Source organism: Eschrichtius robustus, chromosome 3, assembly GCF_028021215.1.
Source record: "Eschrichtius robustus isolate mEscRob2 chromosome 3, mEscRob2.pri, whole genome shotgun sequence".
NCBI lineage: Eukaryota > Metazoa > Chordata > Mammalia > Artiodactyla > Eschrichtiidae > Eschrichtius > Eschrichtius robustus.
This window is the reverse complement of record NC_090826.1, coordinates 129,568,113-129,586,059: the sequence shown is the minus strand read 5'-3', so window position 1 is coordinate 129,586,059 and position 17,947 is coordinate 129,568,113. Positions and strand designations below refer to the sequence as shown.

The 17,947-nt window shown below is 36.4% G+C and overlaps 1 protein-coding gene across 2 annotated transcripts in view; it reads right to left on the bottom strand.

Moving 5' to 3' along the window:
- DNM3 (dynamin 3) overlaps positions 1-17,947 on the bottom strand; it is a 591,315-nt gene that overhangs the window by 300,725 nt on the left and 272,643 nt on the right. The window lies entirely within an intron of this gene.

Below are 17,947 nucleotides of genomic sequence, written 5' to 3'. Positions count from 1 at the left end.
TCCATTTACTTCTATTTTCACTGTGATGGTGAATCAGTGGCACCCTTTCAAAAGGACCTTCTGATATAGGACATGGATATCATCACTAACAAAAGATCCCATGGCACCTTTGTTGTCAGTGAGGTTTTATGATTTGTTCTCTGCTAATCCCTTAATTTCCTAAATTGAAAGGACTGGGGTTCTCTCAGTATAACAAATAAAGAAATTAGCATCTCTACACTGGAGTCTCAGCATGTGAACTGGTGGTGAGACCCCAGTATGGCCAACAGCTGAAAGCCCTTTTGCTGCTCTTTACATTCTACTTGGTACCTATACTGAGTTTCACCATCTTCTTAAGACTCCCATGTAACATTTAACTCCCACTTCCCTAGCTCTCAACAAACAGCCCAGCTTCCTGTCTTATCAAGTAAACTGAGATAATGAGGCATACAATATTCTTTTCTCCTCAGTTTCTGTGACATTTCTCTTTCACTAGGAATTTTAATAGTATTGCAAAATCATTCATTTTTTATTTATAAATATATTCATTTATTTTTATAAGGAATAACCTTATTTCATAGGTAAAATATATTAATCTTAAGCTAAATAATAGGAAAACTAATTCAATGGTAAAAGAATCACCCACTAATGACCAAATAGGACTTATACTAGGAAAGCAAGGATGGTTAGTAAATCTATCAGTATAACAAATTACATAATTTGTTCAATATGTAAGACCATGATCATCTCAACAAAACTCACTTCTCATTTCTGAGTATATCAGTTGCAGAAAAATAGAGGTATTTCTTTCTTTTTCACAGTAAACATATTTTAAACCAAAAGCCAACATCAAATGGTTGTAAACATTCCCATCAAGATAAAAAGAAAAGCTAAGAAAATCTACTATAATTTTATAATGTTCTGAAAGGAATAATATATGAAAATAGAAATAAAAGGTACAACTCCACAGACGAGATAAAAATTATAATTAAATTAAAAACTACTAGATAATACAGTAAATTCCACAAACCCAAAATAAATGCTTAAAAATCAATAGTTTTCATTTTATAGCACTAATTAGAAAATATAATTGAAAAACATTCTATTTATAATTACAACATAAGGGTATTCCAGTTATTTTATATTTTAACAAGAAATGTGAATTTACTTATACTAAGAGAAAACACCCAGGAAATTATAGTAAACAGAAGGAATCATCATCTGGTTGGATGGGATAAAAGGGTATGAAAAATGTGACTTTTTCCCATATTAATTTATAAGCTTTACAAGTATCTCATCAAAATTCAAACAGAACTGTAGTTGGAATATGAAAAGATTTTCATCTTCAAATGAAAGAATGAATAATCTACAAAAGCAAAATGTATTTTTTTAAAAAGTAATGAAAGAAAATGAACAAGCAGATATTAAAATATATTAGACATCTGCAATAATTAAAAAGTATGTCATTGTACAAAAATCAACAGATGGAGGGATAAATAATCCAGATCCTAGGATAAGAACTCGTCCATGGCCTGGAGTGAGGCTAGAATTCTGCCATTTATCCATTCTATGACCTATGGTGAACTATTTAACTTTTCTAAACTTCAGTTACATCATTTATAAAATAGGAGAAATAATGGAACCAACTTCATAGGGTTGTTGTAGAACTGCATACATTGATGTAAGGAACACAGTGCAATACCCAGCCATAGACTGAGCTTTCAAGAAAGGTAAGCAGCTATAATTATTACTATTATTGTTGCCATTATTATATGATCACAGAAGTATTGCAAACCAATTGTGATGGCATGAATCATTCAAAAAATTATATTTAGACATTCGCTCCTGTGGAATAAAATTTTAATAATAATTATTATATTATTATTGTCATTGTCAATAATCATTGAGTTGTTACAATGTGCAATGACTGATCTCAGTGCTTTACATGAACCAATGTGTTTAATCCCATTAACCCTAACAGGCAGATACAACAGTCACATCCCTTTTGCAAATGAGGAAACTGCGGCACAAAGATGTTAAGTAATTTGCCAGTAGCTGATGTGTGGCAGAGCCAGATATTAAAGCCTGGCCATCAGGCTTCAGAATCCATGCCCTTAATCCCTACACTCTGCTCCCCAAGCTAGTGCCTTACCTTCTACCACGTGCCATGATAAATGGATTTATCCTAAATAAATCCTAAATGGATTACAGAGACAAATGTCAATAATGGCTTCATAAAAATGCTGTAAGTACACGGGTGAATATTTAATTGCTTTTGAGGTGAATACTACCTTTCTAAACATAAAAGCAGTGGAAGAAATGACAGGAAAAAAGAGTAACAGATTTTACTACAAAAACTTTTAAGCTTTTACCTCAAATACCTGTTAAGTAAAATTAAAACATACACAAGAAAATGAGAAAAATGCTTGTTAATAAATATGGCAAAAGAGCAATATCATTATATAAAAATTCTATTATAAATCAAAAAAGTAAAAGAAAAATTTCAAAGACTATATAAGCAAAGGCATGAACAGCTTATTCAGAAAAGAAGAATACTACTGGTCAATAAGCATGAAAAGAATTTCTGTCTCTAATAAGTTATAGACATAAGTGACTGAGGTTTAAAGAATAGAAGCATGTGATCAGCAAGAAAATAATTTTCTTTTTCATATAGCTATATATAAAAATCTTATTAGAAGAAAATATGAGATAAAATATAAATGCCACAAAATTTTTTAAATTTGTCTAAATCAAAATTATAACTTTTGTTTTATAATATACAATAAAGTCAAGTGATCGATCAGCAGAAAATATTTGTACTATATAGAATACACATAAAATTAATATCAAAACTATAAAAAATCCTAAAAAGTCAATGAGAAAATAACACGACAGTCCCCTCAAGATGGACAAAGGACATAATCAGACATTTTATAGGAGAGAGGATACAAATGTCTATTAAATATTTGAAAGGCTGCTCTATAACTTGCAATAAGTGAAATGTAACTCAAAATAATATATTATTCTTCCCATCAGATTATTCAAAATTATATAAAATATAATTATCCAGTACTGAGGATTCAGGTACTCACATAAATAGTTGTTGGGTTTATAAACTGGTTCAACTGTTTTGGAAAAACTGGAAACAACACAAATACCTATCCTTAGGGGAATGGTTAAATTTACTTTGGCACATCTGCACTGTGGAATATACAATAATACTATGTGCCAGTAAAAGAAGTCTTGTCTTCTGTCTGTGTACTTACATGAAAAGATCTCCAAGACATATCATTAAGTAGATAAAGTTAGTTCATCTTCACATATATTTACTGAGCATCTACTGTATACCAGGTTCTAGTTACCGATATATCAATGAACAAGAGACAAAAGTCGTTGCCTTTATGGAGATAACAACTATAGTGTAAAATATGTACAAACCTTTTATTTTTTAAAATCACAAATCATGTGTGTATGTACATATGTGTTTGGGCATGTATGTATATGTGTACATATGCTCCAAAATGATAACAGTAGCTATAGCTATGAAGGTGAATGAGACTGGGTAAGGGTCAAGGGTATATTTACTTGATCCGCATTACTTTTTTCACAGTGAAAATGTGTTTATGTATTTCTTGTGTAACAAACAAAAATTAAGCTTCAAAATCATACATTACACTGAAACTCTGTGCTAAATAAGCTATACAGTGCACATAAGGGAAGGGTTGAAGCAAGAACTAAAGAAAATTTGAGCAGAGATTTCTGCTTTTTTAGAGTACCAGCTCTATCCTTGACTAACTACTTAAAAAGTCACTGTGGCCAAAGGATTAGATGATGAGCTAGCTGGCACGGGATGGAAATGGGAGAAACTCTACTACAATGAAGCTGTAGGAGACTTGAGTGAGACATCCAGCAGCTAATCACTGGCATTCCCCAGGCTTGCAATCAGGAGCAGTAAGGGGTGGAGTGGGCAGTGTTGCAGGAGGGAGGGGCCTGGGTGGGTCTATCACAGGTTTGGCTTATGATAGACCAGCCTGAGGGAGAAAACCAGCAACTTTTGGTATTGGGCCAAATAGTAGCAACCCATGTGGAGTTCCTCCACCACCTGGGTGGCTGTGTAGGAATAAAATGGAAACCTCTTCTCTAAGATATGGAGTGGAGATTAAAGAAGTGAAAATTAAAACAGTGAGAGCTAAGTATCCAGGAACAAGGAAATGATACAATCCCGATGTCCATGAACACTGAAAATAGTCATAAACAGGAAGACACCAAGATGTCATTTATCTCATAATTCAGAGGAACATTCAGGTCTGAAATTACAGTGGTTAATAAAATAATAGTGGGAGAAAATAAAATTTTACATGTTACAAAAATTCCAGGGAATTCAAGTCACACAGGTATTTAATTTACTTTGAATGAAATATATCATGTTAAAAAGAGAGAGAGAGAGAGAGAGACAGGCAACTAGGACAAAAGAGACAGAAAGAAGAAAAGAGGGAAGCAGGGAGGGAGGAAGGGTAGCTGTGAGATAGCAGGAGAGAGGCAAGAGGGGAAACCCTTAGTTTGCCCAGGTGCCCATTTCCCCTGGTGAAACAAGACCAGGCCTCAACTGCCCAGAGGAAAGATCACAGCTGAAAGGTAGGGCTAGATTATGCCTACTGAAGGGATTTTTCAAGGTAATTCTGAATACACAGGGTTTTTCTCCTCACTGATTTTTAGTCCTAAACCCTCAATTAAGATGTAACTTGGCTGTTAAAATTACAGTAAGCACATCTGTGTATTTTCTGGAAAAAAATCACGAGACATACATTAAATGCTATTTCAAGTAGAAGTCTAGATTTAAAAGATACAGAACAAATTAGCAGTCCATACATTTCACTAAGTGTGGCTTTCATGGACTCCATCCTCTGTTGATTTTATTAAAATAAAGTTGGTTGTATTTTATAAGCTATTGATTGGCCCCTCTGGAGATACTTTCACAGAATTAAGGGATAAAAAAGGAAACACATTCTAACAGCTATTATAGTTTTTCATTGTTGATCAGTGCAGTGGACTGAATGTTTATGATCCCCGAAAATTTATATGCTGAAACCCTAACCCCCAATGGCATGGTATTAAGAGGTGGGGCCTTTGGGAGGTAATGAGGGTTAGGTGAGATCATGAGGATGGAGACCCCACGATGGAGTTAATACCTTATAAAAAGAGAAGGAGACATGGGATCTCTCTCTCTTCATGTACCATGGAAGGCCATGTGAGGACATAAACAGGAAGAGGGCCCTCACCAAGAATCCAACCAGGCTGGCACCCTGATCTTGGACTTCCAGCCTCCAGAACCACAAGAAATAAATGTTTGTTGTTTAAGTCACCTGGTCTATGTTACTCTGTTATAGCAGCCCACAATGACCAAATCAGGTTAATTTATACAAACCCAAGTTCATTCTATTCAGTATCAATCCACTTTAGATTAAGAAAAAAATGTAAGTAATAAATAAAAATAATAGTGAATGACTGAAATGATGTGACTTGCCATAATTGAGACTATTAAATAAAATTCTTTGTGCAATTTACGAACTATTAGAAGCAGTGGTTAACACCGTAATTAAGAGAAAAAGGTCTAGAATCAAACTGCCTGGATTTGAATACTGGTTCTGTCAGTTATCATCTTTATGACTGGACACATGACTTGGCCTCTCCATGCCTCACTTTCCTTATCTGTAAAATTGAAATAATTAGGTTACCTACCTCTTAAGGTTGTTGGGAAGAGTAATGAATTAACGTGTGTAAGTACATATAACTACACCTGAAACACTTATAAGTAATCAGTGTTAACTGTTGTGATTTCTACAGAATTGGTGGGAGTAGAGAGCCTTTCACTCTGTTACATCTTTTTTAGTAAATAAAACTTTCCTACTTGGTAGGTTTTGAAAATGTAAATTCCCAAATCTTATATGGATTTATAGTTCCACAACATGTCTGTGGAACTTCATGGGTCCATTTCTCTGTCAGTTTTTTTCTCTCTGCTGTCCTCTTCCCTCCCACTCCTGCCCTTTCTCGAGGGTGGGGTGAGACTGGAGAGAAGAGTAGATGACATAGAAAATGAATAAGGAAAAAGAGAGTGTGTGTATTACCATTAAAAAAGTGTTAAATGTTTCATTTTTTCCTCATGATAAATTATCTTGTAAGCTACAGAGTTTTAAAGAAAATAGAAAAATTCTCAGGAAGTAACCCTCAAAAAACTAATCAAAATAATATTTTAATAATGGTACCATGCAGAAGGAGAGAATAGCTGTGATTTATCTCAGTAACAGAAGGTATTAGTATTTTCTCAAAACAGAATAATAAAGAAAATACCTTTTAAAGTTCCAATGGTCCAAATTATAAGTTTACTTTAATAAACAATTAAAGTGCAGTGATAAATTGTAAAGCTAAATCCTAGGTAAAGTTTATTATAATAAGCCATTTTAAGAAAAAGAAGAAAAAGAAAATCTTCAAGTATCCAAAGTGTAGTGAGTTGAATAGTGTCTCCCACAATGTCCATGGAACCTCAGAATGTAACTTTATTTGGAAACAGTGTCTTTGCAGATGTAATTAGTTAAGACGAGGTCATACTGCATTAGAGTGAGCTCCAAATCCAATGACTGGTGTCCTTAAAGAAGAAGAGAGGACACATGGGCAGACACACATTGGAAGGAAGCCATGTGAAGCTGGGGGCAGAGATTAGAGTCAGGCAGCTACAAGTCAAGGAATGCTAGGAGCTACCAGAAGCCAGGAAGAGGCAAGGAAAGCTGCTTCCCTAGAGCCTTCATAGAGAGTATAACCCCAACCACACCTTGATTTCAGACTTCTAGTCTCCAGAATTTTGAGAGAATAAATTTCTGTTGTGTTAAGCTACTCCAGTTTGTAATACTTTGTTACAGCACCCTAGGAAACTAATACACCAAGGAAAATGGAAGTCTCAGAATTAGTTTATAAACTTAAAGACTTCCCTGTCAGACTAAGTAGCAACAAGCAATGCTATATTATCCTAACAGGAAAGAAACTCAGCTAAGAACAATAGATCTCATTTTACAGATAAGGTACATGCTAGAACAGTTGTGATATATGCATGTATTCGCATGACAAATTATATTCCCACAAACTTGAACTGCAAAATTTTAGAAATGTGTTCCTTAAAATGCAATCCAATATGTCTAATAAAAATTACATTTACACTTCTTTGCTGATAAGGGACATCTATTTAATGTGTCATGAATACAGATAATCATTATATATTCTTAAAGGTATATATAATACCTTGCCACAAATCTTTAAGAATTTTTAAATATTCAGTTATTTCTTAATAAAAAGCACAAACACCTGTTAGAGCATTGATAGAGGTTTCATTAAAATTGGCTACCTTGTAGATCAACAGAGAGATGGAGCAAAAATTTATACAATTCTTCCTACAAAAATGTTTTTTAAAGTACTTTTAATTAAAAGAACTTGATAAAGAAACTGCTGATTGGTTCTAAAAATTTATAACATCTATTTAAAAATACATGCTATAGGGACTTCCCTGGTGGCGCAGTGGTTAAGAATCCACCTGCCAATGCAGGGGACACGGGTTGGAGCCCTGGTCCGGGAAGATCCCACATGCCGTGCGCCACAACTACTGAGCCTGCGTTCTAGAGCCCGCGAGCCACAACTACTGAGCCCACGTGCCACAACTACTGAAGCCTGCACGCCTAGAGCCTGTGCTCTGCAACAAGAGAAGCCACGGCAATGAGAAGCCCATGCACTGCAACGAAGAGTAGCTCCCGCTTGCCGCAACTAGAGAAAGCCTGTGAGCAGCAGTGAAGACCTGACACAGCCAAAACCAAATAAATAAATAAATTTATAAAAAAAAAAAATACATGCTATAAATAACTTATTAGAATATTGGAGTGAAGCCATTTTTCTTGTTCTGTACTCAGAAAGCTGCCCTCAAAAATTAGTCCATGATGCAGAGGAAGGAACACTCTCAAACTCATTCTATGAGGCCAGCATCGCCCTGTTACCAAAACTAGACAAAGATATTACAAAAAAAGAATATTACAGACCAATATCACCAGTGAACATAGACACAAAAATCCTCAACAAAATATTAGCAAACTAAACCCAACAATAAATTAAAAGGATCATACACCATGATCAAGTGGGATTTATCCCAAGAATGCAAGGATTTTTCAATATCCACAAATCAATGTGATACACCATATTAACAAACCAAAGAATAAAAACCATATTATCACCTGAGTAGATGCAGAAAAAGCTTTTGACAAAATTCAACATACATTTCTGATAAAAACTCTCCAGAAAGTGGGCATAGAGGGAATGTACCTCAACATAATAAAGGCCATATATGACGAACCCACAGCTAACATCATACTCAATGGTGAAAAGCTGAAAGCATTTCCTCTAACATCAGGAACAAGACAAGGATGCCCACTCTCTCCACTTTTATTCAACATAGTATTGAAAGTCTTAGCCACAGCAGTCAGAGAAGAAATAAGAGGAATCCAAATTGGAAGTGAAGAAGTAAAACTGTCACTATTTACAGATGGCATGATACTATACATAGAAAATCCTAAAGACACCACCAGAAAACTAGAGCTCATCAATGAATTCAGTAAAGTCACAGGATACAAAATTAATTTACAAAAATCTGTTGCATTTCTATATACTAACAATGAACTATCAGAAAGAGAAATTAAGGAAACAATCCCATTTACCATCACATCAGAAAGAATAAAATACTGAGGAATAAACCTACCTAAGGAAGTAAAAGACCTGTACTTGGAAAAGTATAAGACACTGATGGAAGAAATTGAAGACAACACAAAGAGATAGAAAGATATACTGTGTTCCTGGATTGGAAGAGTTAATACTGTTAAAATGACCACACCAGCAAAGGAAATCTACAGATTCAATGCAATCTCTATCAAAATACCAATGGTATTTTTCACAGAACTAGAAAAATTCTAAAATTGGTATGAAAACACAAAAGACCCCAAATAGCCAAAGCAATCTTGAAAGAGAAGAACAGAGCTGGAGGATTCACGCTCCCTGACTTCAGAATATACTACAAGGCTACAGTAATCAAAACAGTATGGTACTGGCACAAAAACAGATGCATAGATCAATGGAACAGAATAGAGAGCCCAGAAAAAAACACATACTCATGGTCAATTAATCTACAACAAAGGAAGAAAGAATATACAAGGGAAAAAAGACAGTCTCTTCAATAAGTGGTGCTGGGAAAATTGGACAGTTACACATAAAAGAATGAAATTAGAATTTTCTCTAACACCATATATGAAAATAAACTCAAAATGGATTAAAGACCTAAATGTAAAACTGGAAACCATAAAATTTCTAGGAGAAAATGTAGGCAGAACACTCTTTGATATAAATCGTAGCAATATTTCTTTGGATTTATCTCCTAAAGCAAAGGAAATAAAAGCAAAAATAAATACATGCGACCTAATTAAACTTAAAAGCTTTTGCACAGCAAAGGAAACCATCGACAAAATGAAAAGACAACCTACTTGAATGGGAGAAAATATTTGCAAATGATATGACCAGTAAGGGGTTAATATCTGAAATATATGAACAGATCCTACAACTCAACATTAAAAAAACAAAAAACCTCATTAAAAAATGGGCAGAAGACCTGAATAGACATTTCTCCAAAAAGGAAATACAGATGGCCAACAGGGACATGAACAGATGCTCAACATGGCTAATCAGCAGGGAAATGCAAGTCAAAACCACAATGAGATATCACCTCATACCTGTCAGAATGGCAATCATCAAAAAGAACACAAATAACAAATGTTGGCAAGGATGTGGAGAAAAGGGAACATTTGTACACTGTTGGTAGGAATGTAAATTGGTGCAGCCACCAATACTTGAAAACAGTATGGAGATTTCTCAAAAAACTAAAAATAGAACTACCATATGACCCAGCAATTCCACTCCTGGGCATATATCTGAAAAAAAACAAAAGCACTAATTTGAAAAGGTACATGTACCCCAATGTTCACAGCAGCATTATTTACAATTGCCAAGATATGGAAGCAACCTAAGTGTCCATCAACAGATGAACGGATTAAGAAGATGTGCTATACATACACAGTGGAATACTATTCAGCCATAAAAAAGAATGAAATTTTGCCATTTGCAACAACACTGATGGACTTGGAGGGTATTTTGCTAAGTGAAATAAGTCAGACAGAGAAAGACTACTACTATATGATAATACTTATATGTAGAATCTGAAAAGTACAACAAACTAGTCAATATAACAAAAAGAAACAGACTCACAGATATAGAGAACAAACTAGTGGTTACCACTGGGGAGAGGGGCAATCTAGGGGTAGGGAATTAAGAGGTACAAACTATTACATATAAAATAAGCTGCAAGGATATATTGTACAATACACAGACTGTAGTCAATATTTTATAATAACTATAAATGGAATACAACCTTAAAAGAATTAATCCATGAACCATTACTGGATATGCAGATTTCATTGTTGCTTTGTAACAGTCTTCCCACTTCCAAGGGAGAAAAGGTTCAATTTGAAAATAAAAGCAATTATTTTACTATCTTTCTTGAAGACTAACAGAATAATACAAATAGATAACAACAGCAACAATAATAATAGGAAGTACTTTACATAGCACTTACTATCAGCCAGTCCCTGTTCTAGGTACCTAACTTGTATTATCTCATATAATACTTACAAAAACCTTATGAAGCAGTTCCAATTCTTATCAGCTTATTATAAATTAGAAACCTGAGGAAAAGGAAGGTTAAATAATTTGTTCCTGTTCACAGAGTGGCTTCACAATTCCAGCTCTGAAGAACAACTGTACTATATTACTTCTCAACTTTGTATAGTCAATAGAATTATTTTTTAAAAAGAAAGATAGAGAAGGAGGAAGGAGATAGAAAGTCAGAGGATGAATTGGGAAAATTATTAAATTTAATCAATAAATGAAAATAGAGTTTTAATAATGAGGTATTAAAAATCTTATATTCCTTCAAGAAGACAAAACATACAAGAATCCTATTACCCAAATTAAATTGTTCTGAAGACAAACAACGCTCAACAGGTACCTGTAGCCATCATCTCTGATGCACCTCCTCCAGCCCCTATTCTCTCTTCTTCTAACAATAGCTCTGACTTCAAGTGGAGAGGAAACCACCTCCACTTCCAGTCCACGTGATCTGGCTTAAGCCAATCAGTACATCTCTTTCTCTGGCCACAGTGATTGGTTCAGGAATGAGCACATGATCCAAGCCTGTCCAATCAGAGTGCACCTCAGGAGTTTTTCTGAGAATTCTGGGAGAAAGACTCATTTATTTCTGTGGGAGTCAAACCAGGAAGCAAACCCCCTGGCTGCCATATTGCAATTCTTTGGGGCCGAAGAATAGAGCCAATAGCAAAGAAGCAGAAGCAAAAACTGGAAAGAGTTTGTCTAGTTCATCATGGTTTATCAAATCAGTTCATCTTGATACTGTTTGAGCCATGGATAAATAGTACTTAACTCTATCTATGAAATGTTCAATCATGTAAACTAATTAATTCACTTTCTTCCAAGGTCATTTAAATTGAGTTCTTATGAAATTTATATCTGAAAGAATCCTGATATAGATATTGGTACCAGGAAGTCACATGAGTGTGGGAATTAAAAGTGACAGACCCTGAAAGGTGGAATTAGCTGAGTGGACAAAGAAGGAGGGAGGGCTGTTAGGAGCCCTCTATTGTAGCCTAGAAAGTTGGCAGTCTTTGCTATCCAGCTGTAAAATAGCTGATTAAACTCTCACCTCTTTTAACAGTGGTCTCGAACTATTACTTACGGAGATGGAAGAACTAGGGAACTTGGTAGGAAAATTTTAGAATATTGGAGTGTGTTGATCTTTTTAGACCTGTAGGGGGTCCTAAGGAAAAGAGAATACTGCCTACTGAAACTAGCTTTCAGAAAGTAGGGAGGGAAGAGACCCTGTGTTGATAAGAAAGGTCTTTTTACCTTACAGCCTACAATTCAAGAAGGTTGAGAATCCAGTTATCTGGAGACTTGTAGGTTTGGGAAAGCCAAATTTCACACTTGATTCTAAAGTTAGAGCAACAGAAGGCACATTGGTGGGAAACAAAATGGACAATAAGCCCAGTACTAGAAGGTACCCTGATAGCCCGGAACTAGGAGGTATCCTGCAAGCACCTGCTCTGCTCCCTGACAAAGGAAAAGGTCTTCCTAGTTACACAATTGCAGTTGGATGCAGTCTGGGACAAAGAGCACGTCAGCACTTCCTGCTCTAGATTTTTACAGCTAAAGGAATGGATTATCAGTCACGTAAAAGCCACATCAATCTTCCTGGTCTCAATATATCCTGGCCCTTAACACATTCAACTCCAGAAAACTTCATCCCTATTTCTCTTTACTACCCAGACCTTCTGAAGACAATGTTCCACAAATATCTGTAGCTATCATTTGTCATTTCCCTCCTCCAGTGTCTGTTCCTTCTTATTCCAATAACATCTATGACTTTAAGGTGGCATTCTCTTCCCTCTTAAACCTTGAGATACAACATCCCACTCACTGACTTCAACCTCCAACCCTACCATTTTTCCCCTTAATCCTGGTACACATTTTCTCTAATTTCAGAAAAAACCCAGTGCCCTTGTTTCCCCATTTCCTTTCAATTTTCAGTCAACATCATCTTTGTCTTTTCTTTTTTTCTGGGTGCAATCTCAGATTATATTTTCCTGTTTCCTTTGCAGTTAGGTGAGGCCACAACTGAGTTCTGGTCAATGGAATGGAAGTGGAAAAGATGTGTGCCACTTCCAGGCTGGTCCTTACAAACCTCCCTCACTCAGGCTTCTTTCTTTTTCTTTATTTTTTTTTATATCTTTATTGGAGTATAATTGCTTTACAATGTTGTGTTAGTTTCCGCTGTACAGCAAAGTGAATCAGGTATATGTATACATATATCCCCATATCCCCTGCGTCTTGAGCCTCCTTCCCACCCCCTCCCTATCCCACCCCTCTAGGTCGTCACAAAGCACCGAGCTGATCTCCCTGTGCTATGTGGCTGCTTCCCACTAGCCATCCATTTTACATTTGCTAGTGTATATATGTCAGTGCTACTCTCTCACTTCATCCCAGCTTCCCCTTCCTCTCCCTGTGATGCTCAACATCACTAATAATTAGAGAAATGCAAATCAAAACCACAATGAGGTATCACCTCACACTGGTCAGAATGGTCATCATCAAAAAAATCTATAAACAATAAATGCTGGAGAGGGTGTGGAGAAAAGGGAACCCTCTTGCACTGTTGGTGGGAGTGTAAATTGATACAGCCACTATGGAGAACAGTATGGAGGTTCCTTAAAAAACTAAAAAATAGAACTACCATACGACCCAGCAATCCCACTACTGGGCATATACCCTGAGAAAACCGTAATTCAAAAAGACACTCAGGCTTTGTTCTTTCTCATCTTTTGGAAGAATGAAGAGTTCGAAAGTCCATGACTGACCACGTGAAGCAGGGTTGCCTCACCCCAGCCCCATCTAGATGACTTGATTGAATTGCATAGCAGGGTGAATTAAATTGTTATTATATTAAGCTACTGAAATTCTGGGATTGTTACTTGGTTAACCTCTCCTGACTAATGTCATGACTAGTACACTAATCAGAACCATTCATACCAATCCTTTATTTCAAACTGTCTTTCTTCAAAACTTTAACTCATCTGCTCTTTTGACCTTACATGCTGTTTCCCTGGAAAAACTTCAGCTCAGGGTATTAATTCCACTGCCTGCTTTCTTAGCTTTGTTCTACCTTCCAGCTGTGGAGTAGAAAAGCAATTCACAAGACCAAGAGGACTGGTACTACCTCGGTGGTCCAAACAATGTGCAGGACCTTCTACGAGTCCACCCATTTGACAACTTCCCCTGTGCTTCTTGAGCTCTTGGAAATAGCTAATACTACTTGACCATTCCCTCTTTGAAACATTCTCTTCCCTGAGCTCTCATTCTACTACTCTCCAAGTTTTCCTACTTCTCTTATCACTTCTTAGACTCCTTTTCAGTTCCTCGTTCTGTCCCAACTCTTCTTTCTCTTTTATCCTTTAAATCTCACATTTCCTTCTATGCTTTCATCCTCTGGAGGTGATCTCATCTACTCCCATGGCTTCAACTACAATGTACACATTGACAACTGTAAAACATATATCTCCAGTCTAGACAAGTCTTGAACCTCAAACTCTACTGACATCTCCAATAGGCACAAAAAATATATCTGAAACTGAAATCACCACTTCTTCTCCCACCTCCACTGAAATCTGGTCCTCCTTCATCTGTACTCCCTTTGTCAGTAGACCTCCCTAGCCATAGCTTGGGAGAATGACTTAACACCCCCCACCCAACTCCACAACTATTTATAACTCTTTCCATCCTCTAAATATATTTTTGAACCTGTCCTTCTCCTAGATACCTCCTGCTATTGACATTTGTATTTTCTTACCTGAATTATTTCAGAAATGTCTTCACCAATTTCCATATATCTCGTTTTATTCTTCCAAATCATTTCATATGGCTAATACACAGATCTTTCCAACATATAAATCAGATGATACCCCTTCCCTACTGGAAATCTTTCAGTGGTTCCCTACTTTTGGAATAAATGTTTCTCTGTCTCTTCTGAAGTCTAGGCACTTTTACCCAACTTCCCACTGGATATTTTTACTCCAATCTTCCACAGTGACTATATTCAACATATCTACCCTTCCTCACTATGTTCCTTTCTCCATGAAGAGCACCACCATCTCAACTGTGCTTAAATCACATGTCCGCACTGCATTGCTGACAATCCCCAGCACTCTCCTCAACATCTAATTCATCACAATCCTTTAGATTCTTTTTCTACTTAATATCTCCTGAATTCATCAGCTTCTCCTCAAATCTAGTACAGAGAGCTTAGCTAGCCCAAATAATCATAATCTTTTGTCTCCAACAGCCTCCTAACTGTTAGGAGGCTAGACTCCTAGACTAGACTCCTAGCTAGTCTACTTTTTCTAATCTCGTCCTCCCTTCAAAATCTTTCTCCACACTACAGGCAAAATGATCTTTCTAAAGTATTATTACGATTGCACTTACAACCTTACAATGATACTCCACTGCTTTCACCATCACACACACAAAAAAAATAGCTTTAGGACTTCCCTAGTGGCACAGTGGTTAAGAATCTGCCTGCCAATGCAGGGGACACGGGTTCGAGCCCTTGGCCGGGAAGATCCCACATGCCGCGGAGCAACGAAGCCCGTGTGCCACAACTACTGAGCCTGCGCTCTAGAGCCCGCAAGCCGCAACTACTGAGCCCATGCGCCGCAACTACTGAAGCCCACATGCTCTAGGGCCCAAGGGCCGCAATTACTGAGCCCACATGTTGCAACTACTGGAGCCCACGTGCCTAGAGCCCGTGCTCCGCAACAAGAGAAGCCACTGCAATGAGAAGCCCACGCAGCACAACAAAGAGTAGCCCACGCTCACCCCAACTAGAGAAAGCCCACATGCAGCAACAAAGACCCAGCACAGCCAAAAAAATAAATAAATAAAATTTAAAAGAAATAGCTTTAATGGAGCTTACTGTCCTACTGAAAGAAAACAAAAAATAATAAATAAACATGATAGATAACAATGACAAGATTTGGGGGAGGAAAGGTGACTTTAGATTCAACAGTCAGGGCCAGCCTCTCACTGAAGTGATGTTTCAGTGAGGCCTGAAGTATCAGAAGGAGCTAACCTTGAAAAAGGTGACAGACTTCAATTACTTACCACAATCACCACTGGGATGTGAGCTCCCTGACAGCAGGGCCCATGATTTATTCATCATTCTAACATCTACCACAGTTTTTGACTCTCAAAAGTTTCAAATACACAAGTGATTGAGTGAAGGGATGAATGAAATTTACGTTGAAATTTCTGGGCAGTGCAACTTTAGGCTAATTGTGTGCTCACATTTTTTTCATACATTTGTTGACACCAGCCTGTAGAACTTCTAAGCAGACAAGTTTCTAGGCAGGTGAAAACAAATGGGGATTTAGACTTTAAGGAGGAATTTTTCTTTCTTCAAATTCTTCTAAAGTATTCAGAATAGATTCTGCACAGCCATCTCTTATAATCAGGAGCGCTAAGAGGATATCAGAATGGATGAAGCATTTGCTAGGATAGTGCAGAGTATCTTAGCCCCACCAACCATTAAAGCTGACATCAGTTAGCAGGCTGAGCTCCAAGGCTCCCTGTCTTTGAGCTTCTTGATTTTTGAATACAAACCCAAATCAACCTCAGCTATTCAGATTCATAAAGAAAGGGGTTTCAAGTAATTATGGTTCATTTCCGCTAAGCAGAAAAAAACAATAAAGGATTCTTTAAAATATACTGTATCGTGTTTAATTATTGGATTTGGTTCTGAAAAATAAGATATTCAGGTTCATAACCTCTTACTTGCAAAGTGAAAGGTTAAAACAACAGCAACAACAGCAACAAATTTGGCAGCAAAACCTGACTTGATGTGAAAATATTTATGTCTTTCATTTAATCTACTTGGTGTGATTATCATTTGTTTCACTGCAGAAATACAATATGTTTAATTACAATATGTGTTGCCTCTGACCCCACAGGAATACTGGGTAATATATAATATATGCAATATTTTTCTAAAATCCAGAAAGTTCTGACCTTCAAGGCACATCTGGCCCCAGAGGTTTTGGATAAGGGATCTGTATTCTATTATAACACTCACCCCAATTCTATTATCTTGAGTTAAAGAACTTCCATAATGTATGGGCTTTGAAGTACTCAGTGAAAGTAAAGGCACAGAAACATAATTAGCATGATTTTAGCATTTGGAGGCAACATAATTGAAAACTGTTCTGAGTTTCCATCCAGATCTGATTTAAAGTATACATTTATGCCACTATACTATTGCTTTTCCAATAAGTATAAACTTCTATGAGCTAGAGTTCTGACCATGAGGAAAGTTTTATAGGTAAATCCATTACACCACATCCAGGCTTAATCTGGCCATTGTAATCTACAGAATAATTGCCATAGCTACTAATTTTCCCAAATGTTTCATTGTTCTCATTTAATAACTTTTATAATTTTCTTATACTCCATATTTTTTTTCTCCCCGAAGTTCCAAGAAGCAGCACCTACCTACCGTCTACTCTTTATAGGGCACGTATCTAGTACCCAGATGCAAACCTCATGATGTAGGTTATTTCTGATTCTCACAATCACTGGGCAGAGATATTTTCTATTCTTCCCATCACACAATTGGGCAAACTCAGGTTCAGTTTGTCCAAGGCCACATGGCTACTACGTGACAGAGGAGAATTTGAACCCAGGAATATCTCGCTCCAAAGTTTGTTTCTGCCAAAGCATCATGAGGAAAATAACTGACCCATCTTCCGATCTCATTCTCAAGTTGTGCATAGCTGGAAGAAAGATTTTAGGGCTGCCTCGCCCATGGTAGAAATGAGTATAATTGGTTTTTTCTTTTAATGCTAGTAACTTGACAATATCTTTATACTTCCATTAAGTGAAGATATAGCATCTGGTTTTAAAAGCTTCAACTCTAAAGCCATATAAAATGTCAATCAGTGTAATTTTACTTTTTGTTTTATTATTTTTTAAAAAATAAATACAAATAATTGCTATTGGGTAGTATCAACAGATATATCAAAATCAGTTGTTTAATATTCACCCACCTTTTAGAAGTGTCACCTACATTTATTGGAAATATTATCATAGAAGGGGAAGAGAAAGGCTTACACCTTATAACAACATAGCATAAAAGGACAGAGATGAAGGTCATTAATGATTTTAATTATTTTAAGGCCCATTAAAATTAGAGAAATATCAAAGCACCCACAGTGTT